This window comes from Macaca nemestrina, chromosome 6 (genome assembly GCF_043159975.1).
Source record: "Macaca nemestrina isolate mMacNem1 chromosome 6, mMacNem.hap1, whole genome shotgun sequence".
Classification (NCBI taxonomy): domain Eukaryota; kingdom Metazoa; phylum Chordata; class Mammalia; order Primates; family Cercopithecidae; genus Macaca; species Macaca nemestrina.
This window is the reverse complement of record NC_092130.1, coordinates 160,924,299-160,942,185: the sequence shown is the minus strand read 5'-3', so window position 1 is coordinate 160,942,185 and position 17,887 is coordinate 160,924,299. Positions and strand designations below refer to the sequence as shown.

General features: G+C 34.6%; 1 protein-coding gene across 10 annotated transcripts in view; it reads right to left on the bottom strand.

Moving 5' to 3' along the window:
* LOC105467940 (cadherin 18) overlaps positions 1-17,887 on the bottom strand; it is a 1,130,742-nt gene that overhangs the window by 492,552 nt on the left and 620,303 nt on the right. For 4 of the 10 annotated variants that reach the window (XM_011717775.3, XM_011717774.2, XM_011717778.2 and 1 more), the window contains exons 1-2: positions 17,326-17,482; positions 10,270-10,386 (exon numbers count right to left, since the gene is read on the bottom strand). The exons of 1 other annotated variant lie outside the window; for it this stretch is intronic. The gene's annotated coding sequence lies outside the window, so the exon portion shown is untranslated. Of the gene's footprint in view, positions 1-10,269; positions 10,387-17,325; positions 17,483-17,887 lie in introns of those variants that run through there. 5 more of the 10 variants (XM_011717776.3, XM_024788550.2, XM_024788551.2 and 2 more) reach the window with 3 other exon arrangements.

The following is a 17,887-nucleotide window of genomic DNA, read 5'->3' as shown; positions in this document are numbered from 1 at the left end:
TTAGAATTTCAGTGAAGACTAACTTGTTGACATATATAGGTAATACAGAAAACTTTTTAAAAACAGAGAAGAATATTTCCATTAGAGACGAGTGATGCTATTTTATAAGAAAACAAAATATATTATTAAAGTTTGTGCAGCAATCCCATTATTTCTTCTCTAGCCTCTGGAGAATAAGTCTTTCTTATTTTTAGATTTTCTTCTAAAAGAAATATATTTTTAACATGATGTCTTAAAAATAGCCCATTTAAAAGCAAATTAACCCATTCTAACCCCAATTAAAGCAAAGCATGCTTATTGATGGAATGCTAGTCTACCAGACAAAAATAAAATTCTGAATACTCAGAATATATAATAGAACTGGTATCCAGTTTGCTTGTTCTAAGTAAATGTCGTACAAATAACATTTTCTAGTATAAAATAACAATTAAAATAGAATTTTCAAAAGTGACTTGCAACTTCATTTGTTCAAGAGCTAGTGTATAGGGATGAATTCACACATATCACTTATAAACCTAATCAGCAAAAAAACTTCAATGCCCCCAGAAACGTTTTGTAAGAAGCAAAGTTTAAAATATATTACTAGAGCTTCACATATTAATTTGATTTATATATAAAAAGATAATTTGCTTAAAAGGATGAAAGAAAGGCAACAGAAAGATCATTTGTGAAACTTGATACATCAGTGGAGGTTATTGGTCATAAAAACATACTATGAAACATACTATAAAACATACCGTGAAACATACTAATGAAAGCCAAATACCACATGTTCTCACTTATCAGTGGGAGCTAAATGATGAGAAAATATGGACACAGAGGAGAACAACACACACTGGGGCCCTTCAGAAGGTGGAGGGTGGGAGGAGGGAGACACGATCAAGAATAACAATTAATGGGTACTAGGCTTAACACCTGGGTGATGAAATAATTGGTACAACAAATCTCCATGACACAAGTTTACCTATGTAACAAACCTGAACTTGAACCTCTGAAATTAAACGTTAAAAAAAACTAAAAAAAAGAGAGAGAGAGAAAGAAATGTGAATCGAGGTGATCTGCCAAATGGTGCAACAATTTAGCTTCACCATCAGAGTCTCCATTATACCAGTAAGAACTACATATAAAGGGAAACCTATTCAAGTTTCAAAAATACAGATGTGCTTTCTGAGGTCTAAACTACCATTATTTGGCAGTTAATAACTATATTTGTACTAAGTAAACAAGGATGATACAAAGAAAATGCGATATTCTTCCTTTGGTGGTGGCATTATCTGTAAATGGCATTTCAAGCCTGATTCATGTTTTAAATATGATGAACAAAATGAATGAGCTTGTTTATTTTTAGCACAGCCTTTGTTTTTCTCATTTATATATTATCCTCACAAGTTGCAAAGCAAAATTTGTTTCCTTAGCATCTTGAAACAAATATACTTAGTATATTGTATTTATATTGCATCTTACCATTCTACTTGCAAAACTATTAAAGTAAATCAAGAAAATGTTCACTAAATGTCAAAATTACTAAGTCTATAAATTCAGAAAGCTTTTCAATTTTCTATCATTGAAAGTCTGCATCCAAAGGGTAAAAGTTGTTTTCAAACAGTTAGAAAAACTAAGGCGGTGCATGATCAATAAAGCAAAAGTGGCAAATTAAAACAACTGATGACTCCATTTTAAGAGTATGAATGTTCACTACAGTATTCTTTCAAATTTTACTGCAGTTTTGAAGATTAAAAATACAGTTTGGGGAATAATACAATGAGATACCACTACATACCTGCCAGAATGACTAAAATGAACAAGACAGACAATAACAAGAATATATCTCATAATGATGTAGGAGCATAAATTAGTAGAACCATTTTGGAATATGATTTGTCTTTATCTATTAAAGCTGAATATACACATACCTTATAATGTAACAATTCTACTTACAATATATACCCAGTAAAAAGGCACACATATTTTCTCCAAAAGCCAAATACAAGAATGTTCATAGTTATATTATTTGTAAAAGTTTTTAATAGAAATAGTAAATAGAATAGTAGTAAATATTAAATACAATAGTAAATAAACCAGAAATTATCCATTCTACTACTGAAGGGCTTTTGTGCCATTTCTATTATTATTTCAAATAATAGTCAATAATATTAATTACTAATATTACAGTTAATAGTTAATAATAGAAATGGCACAAAAGCCTTTCAGTAGTAGAACAAATAACTTATAGTATATTTATACAATGGAATGATCTACAGGAATGAAAATGCTTAAACACCTGATTCATTCCACATAATGGATGCTTTTTACAAAAGTAATGTTAAAAAGCCAATAGAAAAATACTGTGGAAATATTTTTCAATGGAAAAATACTGTATAATTTGGTTTATTTTAAATACACAGGCAAATGCCACGTATACTGTTAGAAGTGAGGATAAAGAGGTTATATCTGGGGAAGAGAACAGGACTGTAAAAGTGCAAAAGGTAGGCTTCAGGAATGCAGGTGATATTCCATTTTATATGAGTGATGGTTACCTGTGTATGGTATTCACTTGAGCCCTATTATCTATGTGTGATGTACTTCAAATTTATTTTCTGAGATATAGTATGGGCTGTGTGGCAGGAAATATCTTAAACCCTGGAAATCCAAACGTAAGTGAATGCTCAATATCCTGGGTTAAGGAAGGTTTACTTTTTACTTGGAGGTGAGAAAAAAGGAAAGGAATAAGCTAATAAACAGTATTGAAGAACACGAAAAATTGGCTAGTGTGATACAGAACTACTTTAGGGAAAAGGGTTTTGTTTTTAATAGGATGAGAAGAGCATGAAGGACAAGAAGGTTGCGGTAAAAAATACGAGAGAAGGACATTCAGACTAAAGGAATAAGCAAGTTCAACTGCTTAGCATATTTAAGGAGGGGATAAAACTGTCACTTAATGAGCATAGATAGTGATCAAGTTGGAGAGGGAGGCTGGATGAGAACATAAGAAGTTTTTGAGGTGATGGCAAGAATTCAATCTCTTGTTTTTCATATTGGGATCCTTGGAAGAGTTTTGAAAGAGAGGAACAACATGTACTGATTTATACTTATAGGAATTATTTGCTGATTGTCATATGAATATATGAATGATTTGAGAAGGGTATTTGCTGATGCAAGTCAAATGAAAGAAATCATTATAGAAGAGATCAGGATTTGAACCGGTAGGGTGGTAGCAGAGATACACGTAGTGAACATATTTTAAAAATATTTTAGGGTTAGAACATATAGGACCTGACAGTGATAGGAGGGATAAGAGTGACAAAGGTGTAAAGGATCTCTGTCAGTTTTCAGCTGGTACAAATGGGATCATTTACTCAGATGTCAGAAACATGTTAAATCTGAGCAGAGTAAATAGGTGGTGTTGTCCCCAGATGTGTTTTAAAGATGGAAGTTTCCACCAATTTGGGAGGTCGAGGTGGGCAGATCACTTGAGTTCAGGAGTTTGAGACTACCCTGGCCAACGTGGTGAAACCCTGTCTCTACTAAAATACAAATACCAGCAAGGCATGGTCATGTACAGCTGTAATCCCAGCTACTAGGAAGGCTGAGGCAGGGGAATCACTTGAATCCAGGAGGCAGAGGTTGCACTCCAGCCTGGGCAACAGAATAAGATCTTGTCTCCAAAAAAAAAAAAAAGATGGAAGTTTCCAGAGCACACTTACGGGAAGGATCATTAGAGAGTGATACTTTGATGATGTAGCCAATTAAAGAGAGAAGTCAGGGAGGGTATGGGGGCAGAATCCTGAGAAAGGGGTGCAGATACAGCATGTGTTGTCCTTCACTATAATTTGAATAGAGGCAAGAGATTGGAATACTGGTACTAGTTCATATAGATTGGTAGAAGTGAGCTTGTCACTATCCCATCGATTTAGAAAATTCTTTTCTGAAATGTGATGTGAGCCCATCAGCTGGGATCCAGGGTGCAGTGAGTGTGGGGGCTGGTCGGTGAAGAGGCATTATGGATAGAAGAGGAAAGCTGGGCATGCTCCATTCTGACCTGGCTACTTTTAAGTAAGTGTATCCCGTAGAGCCATCTAGGAATTTCTACGACTTAAATTTACTCTTCTACAAAATGAAGTTAATGATATCTACCTACACTCCAGTGCAGTAGGCCAAGAAGGATATGTCATATAAAAAAATGATTACTACATGTTGAGGTTCCAGAAAATACTGGCAGTTAATCTGGTTGACTATGCATGCACAAGCAAATTATAAATGATACATTATATAAATATAACATTAACTAAATCAATGAGATATAAAATCTGAGTTCAAAGTATACATTTTTCTTAAATAATTTCTATGATTTTTTCAGCATACCATGTCTCCACATTGTACTTAATAAAAATTCTGTTAAATTTTTATGTTTTTGTACATTGACATTCATTTTGCCAAAATAATACACTTTTATATGTCATAAAACTAATTTTCTTATGTAGTGATTTTTAAATAAAATTCAATATGTTGGGAAAAATTGAGTGGTTCTAGATGAAAAATAAGTATGAAGAAAAGTAAATGATGAGGTCTGTAGGAGGACTGTGTACTATAAAAATATCTGAGTGAATGTATTTTCAATGAAAGGCAAGGTCTAGGTTGAGCATTTAGAGCAGAAAGTTCAATAACAAACACAATTTGATCTGAAGCAACTGTTATTTTAAATATTTTATGTCTCTTAGGTAATAAAATTTTTACAAATAATACTTTTTTTGCAGTTGGTAATAAATTAGAGATATAAACACATATTAGCTAAGGACAAACTATTATTGTAGAGTTTATCGATTAGAACAATCTGGCTTTTCCATTTAGTTAATGCATTACTTTTTCATTTTAAATGTTTGGCATTCCTTTTAGTAAAAGAATGGGTATCATTTCTAGGATGCTGACAAAGTGTCCTAGTTTACTTCTTTCTGAAAGCACAATTTTACACTTGGAAGAGTCAGCACATCCAGGATGCTAATACCAAATTTAAGTGTTAAAAATACCTTTTTGCATACACATTAAATCCTCTTTAGCACCGGACTGAAAATGGAGTGAGATGCTTTCCCAGAGAAACAAGCTATTCCTAACGGTTACATATTTCTAGAGTCACAGTCACATAAGAACTGCGTCTGAAGTTGGCGAGAGCACCTCATCTGAAACGGTGATTCATACTTAGCAAATTTCGACCCAGTGAAGTTCATATTCTATTGATTCTTATTGTGTCATACTTCTTTTCCCTTTTATTACCTGAGTGAGTGTTAAATGGCTCAAATTAAAGAATTCTTAATTAAACTTCCATAAATTCTGTTTCAAAACTCTGAAAAAAAAACTAATTTAAATTTTACTTTACATAATTCATTAAAAAGATCCAGGAAAATAAAAAAAAAAAAGGTATTTAATATCAAAGACAATGCAAAAAGCTCACCGATTCTGGCAATCTACATAATTACAGAAAAAAAAGAGATTGAGGGGAAGAATACATTTTATCTACACACACACACACACACATGCACATACACACACATTTGTTGTTTCAGTATAGAGTGGACACAGTAGTCAACTAATAGTTACAACCTTTCAACGGTCTCGAAGAATCGCCAATTGAAGATTGTCAGCTGCAGTATTTCAGGGAAAGAATTTGGACTTAGTCTTACTAAGGGGTTTCAGAAGATCAGATGACTCTATTACTCAGGCATATTCTTTAGTAGTATAAGGTAGATGGTCTTTGAAAAAAGAGGATTAATGAGGACTGGAGGGGATTGGGAGGATTAGAAAGATTGGTAGAATCCAGAGTGACAGAGGAAAGAAATAAGACTGTTAGAAATATAATGATATAGAGTTGAAAATAGGAAAACAAAAGAATACCTACAAATTTCAAAGGATAAGACTAACTTATGGCAACGTGACAGGATATAAAGAAAGAAACAGTGATGAAAATGAGTTATGAGGCAAAAATAAAGACAAGAACGCATCAGATTGATACACTGTTTTGTAGAGATTTTAAAGATCTAATATTAAGTAAGGATTAAGTAGAATAGTATGGGTTAAATAACACTTGATTTTTAAAAAGCTGAATAAAATTAATGTCTGCATGTTTACATATATATGTTTTTTTCAGGTTTATGGAAAAAGGTGTAAATGGATAAACAAGGTATTAATTTGTGGATATACAGTTTGTAGACATTTCAGCTCAGTGGGGATTGAAGAAAGGGAAATAAAATATAATTTGACTTGTGACAATAAACACCTGTCACTTAAGAAATTAAAAGAACAAAAACAATAATTCAGAAAAGTGAAACAAGTAAGAGAAAAATAAAATGGCACTTCCTTGTGTGTCAGAAATGAACACATAATTGGGAGTTGGTTCTGCTTCTGAGTACCCAGCCAGGTTCTTTGGAAGCAGATCAGATGCTGACGTAATCTCGGCAAACTGGTGCTTTCACAGGCTTTGCACTTAGCTGAAGTTATTCCCCAAAGCTTTGGCTCATTTGCACGTTTTTTATTACCTAGAATTCAATTATTTGAATGAGGCACTCTGATAAAGAATACGGAAACTCAGATGGACAATTTGCATCAGTATTTCCAAGATCACCAATCAGACAGATTAAAGAAGACTGGTATATGTCAGTCCATTTGCACACTCCATCATGTCTAGGATTGTTTCATGGGCAGGCAGGCAATTCATATGACTGCTTTTAGAATCCTCTGCTAAAGAGGGCTTTTATAACCAGGTATAAGCAAACAATATCCATGAGACATTTTAAATAAAGAAATAAAATTGATACCAGCCAGATTTAATTAGATAATTTGCCTTAACCCATTCCTTTATTTTTTTATACCCTTGAAATTTGTTTGACATTTTTCTCTTAATATTTTCATAGGTGTTATGATTTAAACACGAGATAATACCATTCAAGCTGGGAGGATAAGTTTTTCCCTATTTAGCAGTTTTGAAAAGGTTAAGCAGCATCCTAGTCACTTAGTTAAAAATTAGTTTGATCAGTAAACACACACAGACTTCTATATTCTCATTCTAAGCCAATCTTTGTTAATTATACCAGGTTACATTTTTTAATTGAGCTATAAAATATTCTATTACGATTAAATTCACTTTTTTTAATGACACTGTGAAAAGTTGAGTAACTATTTCCTGCACTACAAAAGTAAAAAGGAGAGGGTAATATGTTTATTTTGCAACATATTCTATATATTACTTTGTTTATTGTTTGTATAGATGAATAACTGAATAATTTACCTAAGACTGTACAAAATAATTCAATACTATTTTAATTACATTTGGACACAGGAATTGGAAGTTCAATAAACTCACATAAACAGTAATAATATATCATTACTGTAGACAAGAATGTATTCATTAGGTAGGATGAATTATTTTCTTTCATTAGGAATAAAATTTACCTTCTTTTTGAGAAAACTTAACATCCTTCAGGAAGCTAACCTTTAGGTTTCATATGACTGTTTCATCAATTTACTTTTGAGTAATATAACAATTCCAGATTGACAGTATAATTATTACAGATTAAATAACATTCTATATGTCTCTCCTTGGAAAATTCACATGATATGCAGTTTATATATATGCAGGAACTTCATAAACCTCAATATGCTAGTTTTATTAGTTTTCCATTGCTGCTGCCAAAAAGCACCACAAATTTAGTGGTTTAAAAAAACAACAAGTTATTATCTTGCAGCTCTGTTGGTAAGAAGTCTGACATAAGTCTCAACTGAGCTAAAATCAAAGTGTTAGCGTGGCTGTATTCCGTTCTAGAGGCACTAGGGGAAAATCCATTTCCTTTGTCTTTTCCAGTTTCTGGATGCTGACCAAAGCACTTGGCCCTCTTCCTTCATACTCCAAACCAGCAAAATCAGATTGAGTCCTTCCCAGATGGGATCGCTGTGTCCAACTCTCTTTCTCCCTCTTTCACTTTTAAAGACCCTTGGGATTACATTGGACCCACCAAGTTTATCCAGGATCATTTCCCTAATTTAGGTTCTCTGATAAACGACCTTAATTCTATCTGCAACCATAACCTTCCACTGCCATGTAATATAATCACAAGTTACAGCAATTAGTATGTGAACATCTTGGGCACCATTATTCCGCCTACCATGCTAGCATTCAAGGTAGTCACATGCAGCACTTATACATTAATATGTTTGAAGTATTGCTGTAACTTCGCTCATAGAGTGAGTTTCAGAAGCTACATCACTTAATTTATCTTAGAATATAAATATTCTGAGTGAAGCTTGGTTGATAAAGAACTAGTCAATCAAGCTGATTATTGTCTCTTAAGTTTAATAAACAGTGTGATTATAAAGCCGTACAGTGATTATTGGTGGGGATGGAGAGAGATGGGGGGGGGGAGAGAGAGAGAGAGAGAGACAGAATGTGTATATGTATGTGTCTTGGGATAGTTGTATGAAGGAGTACTTTAATTCATATGAACAATACTGAAATAATCTTGCGATACAATAATTTTGTATATTTGCTAAAATATCAGTTTCACAACTTAATAATCACCTCAGACCTTCTGCTGAAACTATAGATTTATATCTTGGTTCCTAATGATTTACCTTGCACTTAAAAGTCTGGGCATAAATCACTAGGAAATGGCAAAGTAAAAACATACGGTCTTTCAATTGATATATTGACTGGGGAAACTTCATATCTTGTCTATTCTTCTTTTACTATAATCATTTGTAGGGTAAATTGGGGTTGTCAGCAAAGAACATTTTAAAAGAATTAGTACTAAAAGAGATATGTTTTATGCTGCAAAGTAGTCAGATCTGAAAAAGCAATAATTATAACATCCAATTTAGGTAAACTTAATAAATATAATAGAAGATAAAATATATTGACTAATAAAATACATAGATGATTACACCAGTAATTTCGGGCAAAATTTGTTTTTACGGCATCAAGAATGTTCCATTTGTTTCTAATAGCAGACTCACACTGATGTAATAAAAGCCATCTATGACAAAACCACAGCTGACATAATACGAATGGGGAAAAGTTGAAAGCATTCCCTCTGAGAACTGGAACAAGACAAGGATGCCCACTCTCACCACTCTGCTTCAACATAATACTGTAAGTCCTAGCTAGAGCAATCAGACAAGAGAAAGAAATAAAGTACATTGAAATTGGTAAAGAAGAAGTCAAACTGTCACTGTTTGCTGATGATATGATTGTTTACCTAGAAAACCCTAAAGACTACTCCAGAAACCTCCTAGAATTGATAAAACAATTCAGCAAAGTTCCAGATACAATATTAATGTGCACAAATCAGTAGTTCTTCTACACACCAACAGCGACCAAGCAGAGAATCAAATCAGGAACTCAACCCCTTTTACAATAGCAAAAACCAAACCAAAACAAAACAAAACAAAACTGAGGAATATACTTAACCAAGGAGGTGAAAGACCTCTACAAGGAAAACTACAAAACACTGCTGAAAGGAATCATAGATGACACAAACAAATGGAATCACCTTGAATACAGAATGATTTCCATAAATACATACATCGGAAAAAGTAAGCAACTGTAAAAATTTTTAAGATGAACATTTTTTAATTAAGGAAATCTACTCTTTATACCTAAAATAAAAATTACACTAAATATATGTTGAATATGTGTTCATATGTATTTGTGAGTTTCCATTTCCATAATTTAAATGTATTTTAAGACAGAGTCTTCCTTGAAATCCATCTTCCCAAGCTTCAAGACAGTCACTCACCAGAGCATCCTCCTCCCACTACAGCTACTCCTTAGTTGCTAGTGTCCCCCCGTCTTTTCAACCTACAGGTGTTTGTTGCTCCACTTCTGGTCCCTTATGTTCTTAACATTTTCTCTCATATTCAGTATCTTCACTTTAAGTGCAATCTAATATTGCATACGGATTTTTATTTTATTCCTGCACCACAAAACTCTCCCTGCAACTCCACAGTTGCGTATTCCACTGACTTCATTTTATCCCCACTTGGACGTCTCAGTCTATAAATGTGCAAAACTCAGGTCTTTGTTTCTACTGCCTCTCTCCTTCTCCTGTCCAACTTGATTCTCCTCAAGTATTTTGTTTCTTAGGGAATATCAGTTGCATCCTTCTTATTGTTTAGGATGCAAATATCACAGTGTACCCTTTCCCATCACTTTATCCCATCAGACTTATATCTTAAATGGTAACACATCCTGCCAACTTTATGTTCATGATAAATGCAGAATCAAACCTTTTCTCTCAATCTCCACTGCTGTCACTCTGCTGCAGACAGCATCATCTCTCCTCGGAATTCTTGGGATGGATCTGTAACTGGCCCTGTTTCTGTTCTTGCTCCTCTTCAGTCTATCTGCAACACAGTGGCAAGAGTTTCTTGTTGAAATATCGATCAGATAATGTCACCTCTCTGCTCAGAATGATCAAATACCACCCATAATCTTGTAGGAAAAATCCAAAGTTCTTACACAAATCCAGGATCTACACATGATCTGGTTTCTATTATTTCTTAACATTATCACCTCCTATATTCTATTTGTTAGTCCATTTTCTGCTGCTATAACAAAACACCACAGAAGGAATAATTTACAAAGAGCAGGCATTTATTTCCTCACAGTTCAGTTATGGAGGCTAAGAAGTCCAGGACTGAAGGAACTGGCATCTGGTGGGGGCTTTCTTGCTGGGTCTTCATGTTGTGGCAAGAGCAAGTGAACCCACTCCCAAAAGCTCTCTTAATAAGGGCTGTAATTCACATCCTCATGACCTAAGCACCTTTGAAAAGATGCCACTTCCCAATGCTGTGGCATTGGAGGTTAACTTTCCAAGACATGGATTTTGAGGGACACATTCAGATCATAACACTCCATTTCAATTACTTCACTGAGCTCTGCTGTTCTTGTTGTGTGTCAAATAGCCAGGGGTGTCCCTTCCCTAGGACTCTTGCACTTGCTTTTCATACTCCCTGGAATATTGTTCCTGAGATATCAACATGGTTCATATACACACTTCCTCCTGGGCTTTATTCAAAGTATTCTTCTTAGAAAGGGCTTCCTGGCCAAATAGATAAAATATCAAACCACCATCTATCTCTTGACAATCTTTTTTCTGCATCGCTTTTTCATTTTTTCCCTTTAAAAATTTTCTACAAATACTATAAAATATTAATTATGCCCTGGTTTACCAGCTTTCTTTTCAAATAGATTGCAACCTTCATGAATGAATGAATACAAAATTTTAATTTACTATAGAACAGGTAAAATATAATTTAATATGTAATTGGATTTTATTTTTGCCTTAAAAAAATTTCTGCAAGTAGAATTTTAGTTACCAAAATAGGAACTCTACTGATTGGTCTTTGGGAACTGGTTTATTTTATAACCTCAATCATACAATGCTTTCCCATCTATTGCTCAGCTAAATAGAACAAATGACTCAAAAAGTGGGTACTCCATAACAGCAAAATTAACTATAACGAAAATATATTTTCATGTACACTATCATTGCTCATTCAAATTACATCACATTAGTAAAAATTACTAATGAGACATTAAAAAATAAATATAAACAACACAGAAAAATCTGAAAAAGTCATATTTCTCTCTCACAATAATTTCTCTGAAATTTAAAAAAAATTATAGCATACATACAATTTAGTATTAAGCTTAATAATTTATATTTAATTGCCATACATTTATCATTGCTTTATTCAAATTATTAAATTAATTTTACCTTATTAAGGAGTTTCTTCATTTTTGTGATATTTTAAATTATTTCCTAATTTATTCTCACAAGTTGTGTATAAGGGAGTCTACCCTATCCTATCTCTTACAGTGAGTTGCAAATTGCTTTTTAAAATCGATATATTGATTTTCACTTCCACCACGCAGGAGTAAGTATAAGTTTGATCATAACTGTGTCAACATTGGTTTCAGAAATTCTTTAAAATATTATAATTTGAGGCCAGGCGCTGTGGCTCACACCTGTAATCCCAGCACTTTGGAAGGCCAAGGCATGCGGATCACGAGGTCAGGAGATCAAGACCATCCTGGCTAACACGGAGAAACCCCATCTCTACTAATAATACAAAAAACTAGCCAGGCATGGTGGCACGCACCTGTAGTCCCAGCTACTCGGGAAGCTGAGGCAGGAGAATCGCTTGAACCTGGGAGGTGCAGCCTGCAGTTAGCCAAGATCGTGACCCTGCACTCCAGCCTGGGAGACAGATTGAGATTCTGTCTCAAAAAATAAAAAATAAAAGTATATATATAATTTGATGGATTACAATGGCATCCAACCTCATTTATATCACATTGGTAACTGTGGATCTAACCTAGATATTTTTATTTAAAATACTTTTAATATCAGGTGTACTGAAAATAATTGGATCACATGACATTATCGGTAATATCTAATTGTGCATAGTTACATATAAGTCATACATAAGTCATCTGTATTAATCCTAAAGGCCTCAAAATAATGGCAATAAATACCTATTTGAGAATCTTTATGATTATCTAAACATAAAATGAAATAGAAATGATAGTTGAATTCCTTTTCAGTGGAGGCATCTGTGTATCTTCAATTTATTTTACCAACAATTCATCTATCATATTCTATGTGCTTAGAGTAAAAGCTTGAATTAGACATAGTCCTGGCATTAAAGGACGTTGATTAAAGCAAATATTTCACTCAATATTTTTAGGAATCAAACTTTGTTCATTTTGTTCTCAGACCTACCAAGAAATTTCTAAATTTATGTGGCTCAACGATGTAGAAATTTGTGTATCAGAACTTTCTAGTATCCACAGAAGCAACATCCGAGCATGTCAGGGTGCACTAGGGCAAATGCTCGTCTTAGACCTGCTCCTACATTTCCTCTCTATCTGTTAATTTTCCCAGAAATAACTTCCTGGAACATGTACCACACTCAGAAGTCAAAATACTACCAGTAGTGATAGAGGTTCTTACTTATTTAACTTGTGCTGGTCTTTTCTTTGTCATTTAAAAAGATTGTAATAAGGGATTATTTAAATAGATAATATATTTATGCAATCATATGCAATAATCAAAATGCATAATAATAAATATGGCAGGGACACCCACCAATTCAAAGTACCTTAACCTAATGAGTGACCTGTTAACAAATGGATGTCTTTAACATTGAACTAAGCATCAGACATATGCCTAACGGCATATTGGACTCATAAAAAAGTCATGTATCCTCTCTACTATTCACATGGAAGACAAACATCCTACAAAATTAGTTACATATAATATTATGAAATTGTATTTATTTTATTTAAATATATATTTGTGCACGTGTTTATGTGACTGTATGCCTCTCTATATCACTATATCTTTCTAAAAATATATGTAATTTTAGTTGTACACATATATATCCATATTAATCTATTCATTGAAAAATTATTTTTAAAATATACACCAAGCATTGATAACGGTTACTGTTTAAGAATAAATCTCAAGTCACATTCTATATTTTATATGTCTACATTTTTACAACAAATTGTAAATGTGGATAATATGAGGAAGGATGGAAATAAAAGTTGAGGTGTATTCATAATCTTAAATTACATATTTCAAATTTAAGATCTCAAAATATTAGAAATTTAGATGTTCACTTTCATCCATGAAAATAATATAACAGAGAACACTAACCTTTCTTGTAGATGATTTTTAACCACATTAGAATAACTGAAAGACTTAGCATGCTTAATCAATTTTAATCAGACAAATCATCAAAGACATTGAATCTATGATAATTTGCCAACATTAGTGTAGACCTTTACAAATTGTAAGCCAGTATAAAACTTTGTATATTGGGTTTTTACACCTATTATCATCACCTTTTAGGGATAAAGAAAATGGACTACAGATCAGACATGCACAACGCGTCAATCCATGTCAGTATCCACCCTCTGCCATGTCTTCAAATCATTAAGCTCAGTTCTTTTCCATTGTGCTACACATGAGCACCTGTCTACAACTGTACCTTTTAAATCAAACTGTTTTCATTTTACTTCTGGAGGCTTTAAACACTAGAAACTACTCCAAGCACATAGAATAACTAGAGTGAATGCTCCCTCCCTACAACCCACGCATACACAAACTCCCAAAATATAATAGAAGCAATTATAGAGAAGAATCAGTATCTTTTATTTATTATTTATATTAAAAGATCATCTGAAAAAAATTAAAGTGAAATTTGTCTTTAACCTCAACATTTATATTATCTCTCAGTTTTAATTTCCTCTTGTCCCAAAAATGTTAGCATATGATAATATAACCCTCGTCCCTCAGTTTACTGGCAAGATCTTTCACAGTACTGTGTTAGGGATCTAGGAAAACACCTACCAGTTGAAACACATTCAATATCAAAGTGAAAGGAGGGGATTTATCTGTAGAGCCCCCAAACTGGACTGCGCAGTTGCCTACTCAAACAGCATACGCATGAACCTTTTTCTAGATACATCCTTTGATTTGGCTTAAAGCAGTGGTTCCCACTGAGTGATTCTCAAAATTGCATTGAGAACTACTGCTCAAAATTGCTCTAAGCAGTGGTTCTCAATGCAATTTTGCACTCTCCCCAGGGGATAGTTACCAGTGTTGAACAATGTACAGAGAGATTTTTTTATTGACACAAGTTGGAGGTGCTACTACTGGGATCTAGTGGGTAGAGAATAGGTATGCCACTAAGGAGCCTACAATACACAGAAAAGTCCCCCAGGAGAATGATAGAGCTCACAATATCAACAGCACCAAGGTTAAGAAGGCCTAATCTAGAACGTCGTACTACAGATATGTATAATGGAAAAGTATAATGAAGGCATACAATTAAGCACACTAGGGCTTAAAGTTCTCTACTTATTTTTTTAAAAAAAAAGAAAGAAAGAAAGAAAAGAAAAGAAAAAGAACACCATATATGTGCTCTGTCTTTAATGTCTCAATCTCTCTCATTCTTCACCAGACTTCACTGTATCAGATATATGAATTCAAAAGAAGTAAGTTTTTCCTGGTCAATAAGTTCAATATATTTTATCCTAGCTCTGTTGAAGTGTTCCATGCATGTTTAGAGTCAGAAAGACAGTTAAGTCAGGTTGCAGATACTTAAGGTATACTCCTGTCCAATAAGTTAAATAAAGGACTGTTGGGGGGGGTCCCAAAACTTGCACACGTGTGGTTTGTATTCATTAGACTGCAAAAATCAATGCAAAGCCTAATAATGCTATTTATATCAGCCAATGAGACTAAAGTACTTCATATTTATAGCAGCTTTCATCTAAATAATGTATAAAGTTGGAATAAATGACTCATGTATTCTCACAAGTCCACTATATCCATTTGAAATCAGTCATGGAGAGGAATCATAATTTCCAAATTGCACAATGTATGGACTTCATTCTAGCACTGGTTGCTATTGTTCATGCTTGTGACTGCTATAGCTAATTATAATCAGTCTGCACTGGATACAGTTACAGCTAGAGTTTCCTGCCACTCACTGTCCTTCCACTATTATATTCTCCTTTGCTATTGGGTTATCTTCAGCTGGGCATTTCTGTTGCATGTATAACAGCCAATGCTCATTTTCTACCTCCCATTGTTTTCAGATAGGCAATCAATCTTGACCATTGGTATCAGTTCCTTTTTGTTTGTTTGTTTGGTTTCTTAAGTTAGCTTTCTCCGAGAAAAAGCATCAGAAGTATGGTTCATAAAATACCCACCAAGGTGCACTAAGTGAATGTCTTATGGAGGAAGTATATCGGTTGACCTATCCCAGGTTAATTTATTATTAAGATATCCAGAATTAAATAAATAACAGGAGGCTTGAGGACAACTGCAATCATAATTGGTGATAGCACCAGAGTGTTACACAATGGAACTAATTATCTACGAGTAGCACATCCTACCTTCTTCCTCCCACATCCCAACAAGGTATATGTAAGATCTAGGCTGGACTTCAAACTCTTGATTTAGAATTAAGCATTTACTCTGGTAAGACAAATACACTAAAATAAAAGAACAATTATTGCAGGAGCAAAGCCCCCTGCTTTGAAAAATCCGTGGGTGATCCCAGAGTGAAAAATAAAGGTTTGAAAACACAGTTAGAGCCTGTAGTTAGTTTTTTTGGCTGTATAACAAAATCTTCCTCTGATCTGTCTCTCGGCTCAAAGCAGTGATGCCATCACCTGAGCAAACCGAAAACCATAATACTTTTAGCTAAGATTTTTATTTTATTTTTCTTGACTTCCAACAGGGAAAAAGCAAGGAACATTTATTCTTGACTACAACATTAAATGCAATGAGACATTGAAATAAAAACATTTTAATAGCCCTAGCTAATAAAATTCTATTTTTTCACCTGTTACATATGAAAGATTTGCCTAGAGCCACATCTGTACACAACACACACACACACACACACACACACACACACACGCACGCAAAAGGCATAATTTTACCTTGTTTTGAAGACATAAAAATCAAGACAAAATAATAGTTATTTCCATACTCAAACAAGAAGTTAAGAAAGGGAAATGAATGGGAGTTAACAAACATAAATAAAGTGTGTTGCTGATCACAGAAGCCTACCTAATTTCTTTTCATGCATCATTTATAAGTGCCCTTTAAAAGAAGCAAAAGTTTCATCTTAAGCTTTAATAAGCATTTAAGGCTGGGATTCGTGGGAAGAAAAAAAAAAAAAAAGAATGAAAGAATATAAATGAGGCTTGTCCTGCTGCAGTTTCGGTGCTCAGAAATCACGTAATTTTAGAGGATACTGGAAAGGCAATAATTTAAAAAAAAAAAAAAAAAAAAAAAAAAAAAAAAAAAAAACACTATCAAAAATTCAATTTCAGTGCCCCTGTTTCTATTCTGACCATGCGTCCCTTCACTTTTACAGATACACATAAATGACAGCTTATACTCGTGCCATCACTATTGCAATGTGCCTTGCAGAGAGTATCCTTCCAACTTCTTCAGGGAAGACAACAGCACAGCCACAGATAAACATAAACAGACACGCAGCTGGATTCTGAGACTCGCATTCGATAGGCTCTATGGCAGCATTCCTGCATAAGAAAATCCAAATGTATACCAGCGACAAGGCAGCCGGCATTAGCTACAACTTTCCCCTCAGCCCTCGATCCTGTGAAACCCGTAGGAGAGGAAGATTTCACCCAATATTGTTTTGACTCAGAACTGGGTAAAGCAGCCCCGCTGTACACAAAAATATTCATGTCACTACACAGTAAAGTGTCATTTATTGAAGCCTTACCTTGGCTGACTTGCCCTAACTGGTGGAAAGGAACTTAATTTAAAGAAGCAAAGAGGGGACTTTCCCAGAGCTCTGGGCACAGCTGCTCGCGGTCCTCGGAAAGCCCAGACTCAGGCTCCGCGCACCTCGAGCCCTGGGCTCCGAGGCTGGGTCTCTGCAGCTCCCGAGCGCGCCTCTGATTGGCTGGCGGCGCCTGTCTGCCTGATGCTGCGCTCTCCAGGTCTCTCCTCCTTCCTCTTCTCCCTGGCTCTCCTCTCCGCGGCTCCTTTCCCTTCTGCCTCCTTCTCCCCCCAACCCCCCATCGTGCACACTTTTGGGGCCGCACAAATTCCACAGCACGCAAAACGGACACCCTTTAGCCCCCTCAGCAAGGTCATGTGGAAAACAATTCAGCTCATACTACTACTCCTAAGTAAAATCCCTGATCCAAAGGCATCATCTTAAGTACCAGATATCTTGAAAAATGACGGCCAGGACTCCGTGACAGTTTAGACCATCAATTCTCTGCGGGGGAGGGGAAACTGGGGAGCGAGAGGGGTTTGCCTGTCAGATGGAGTGGGAG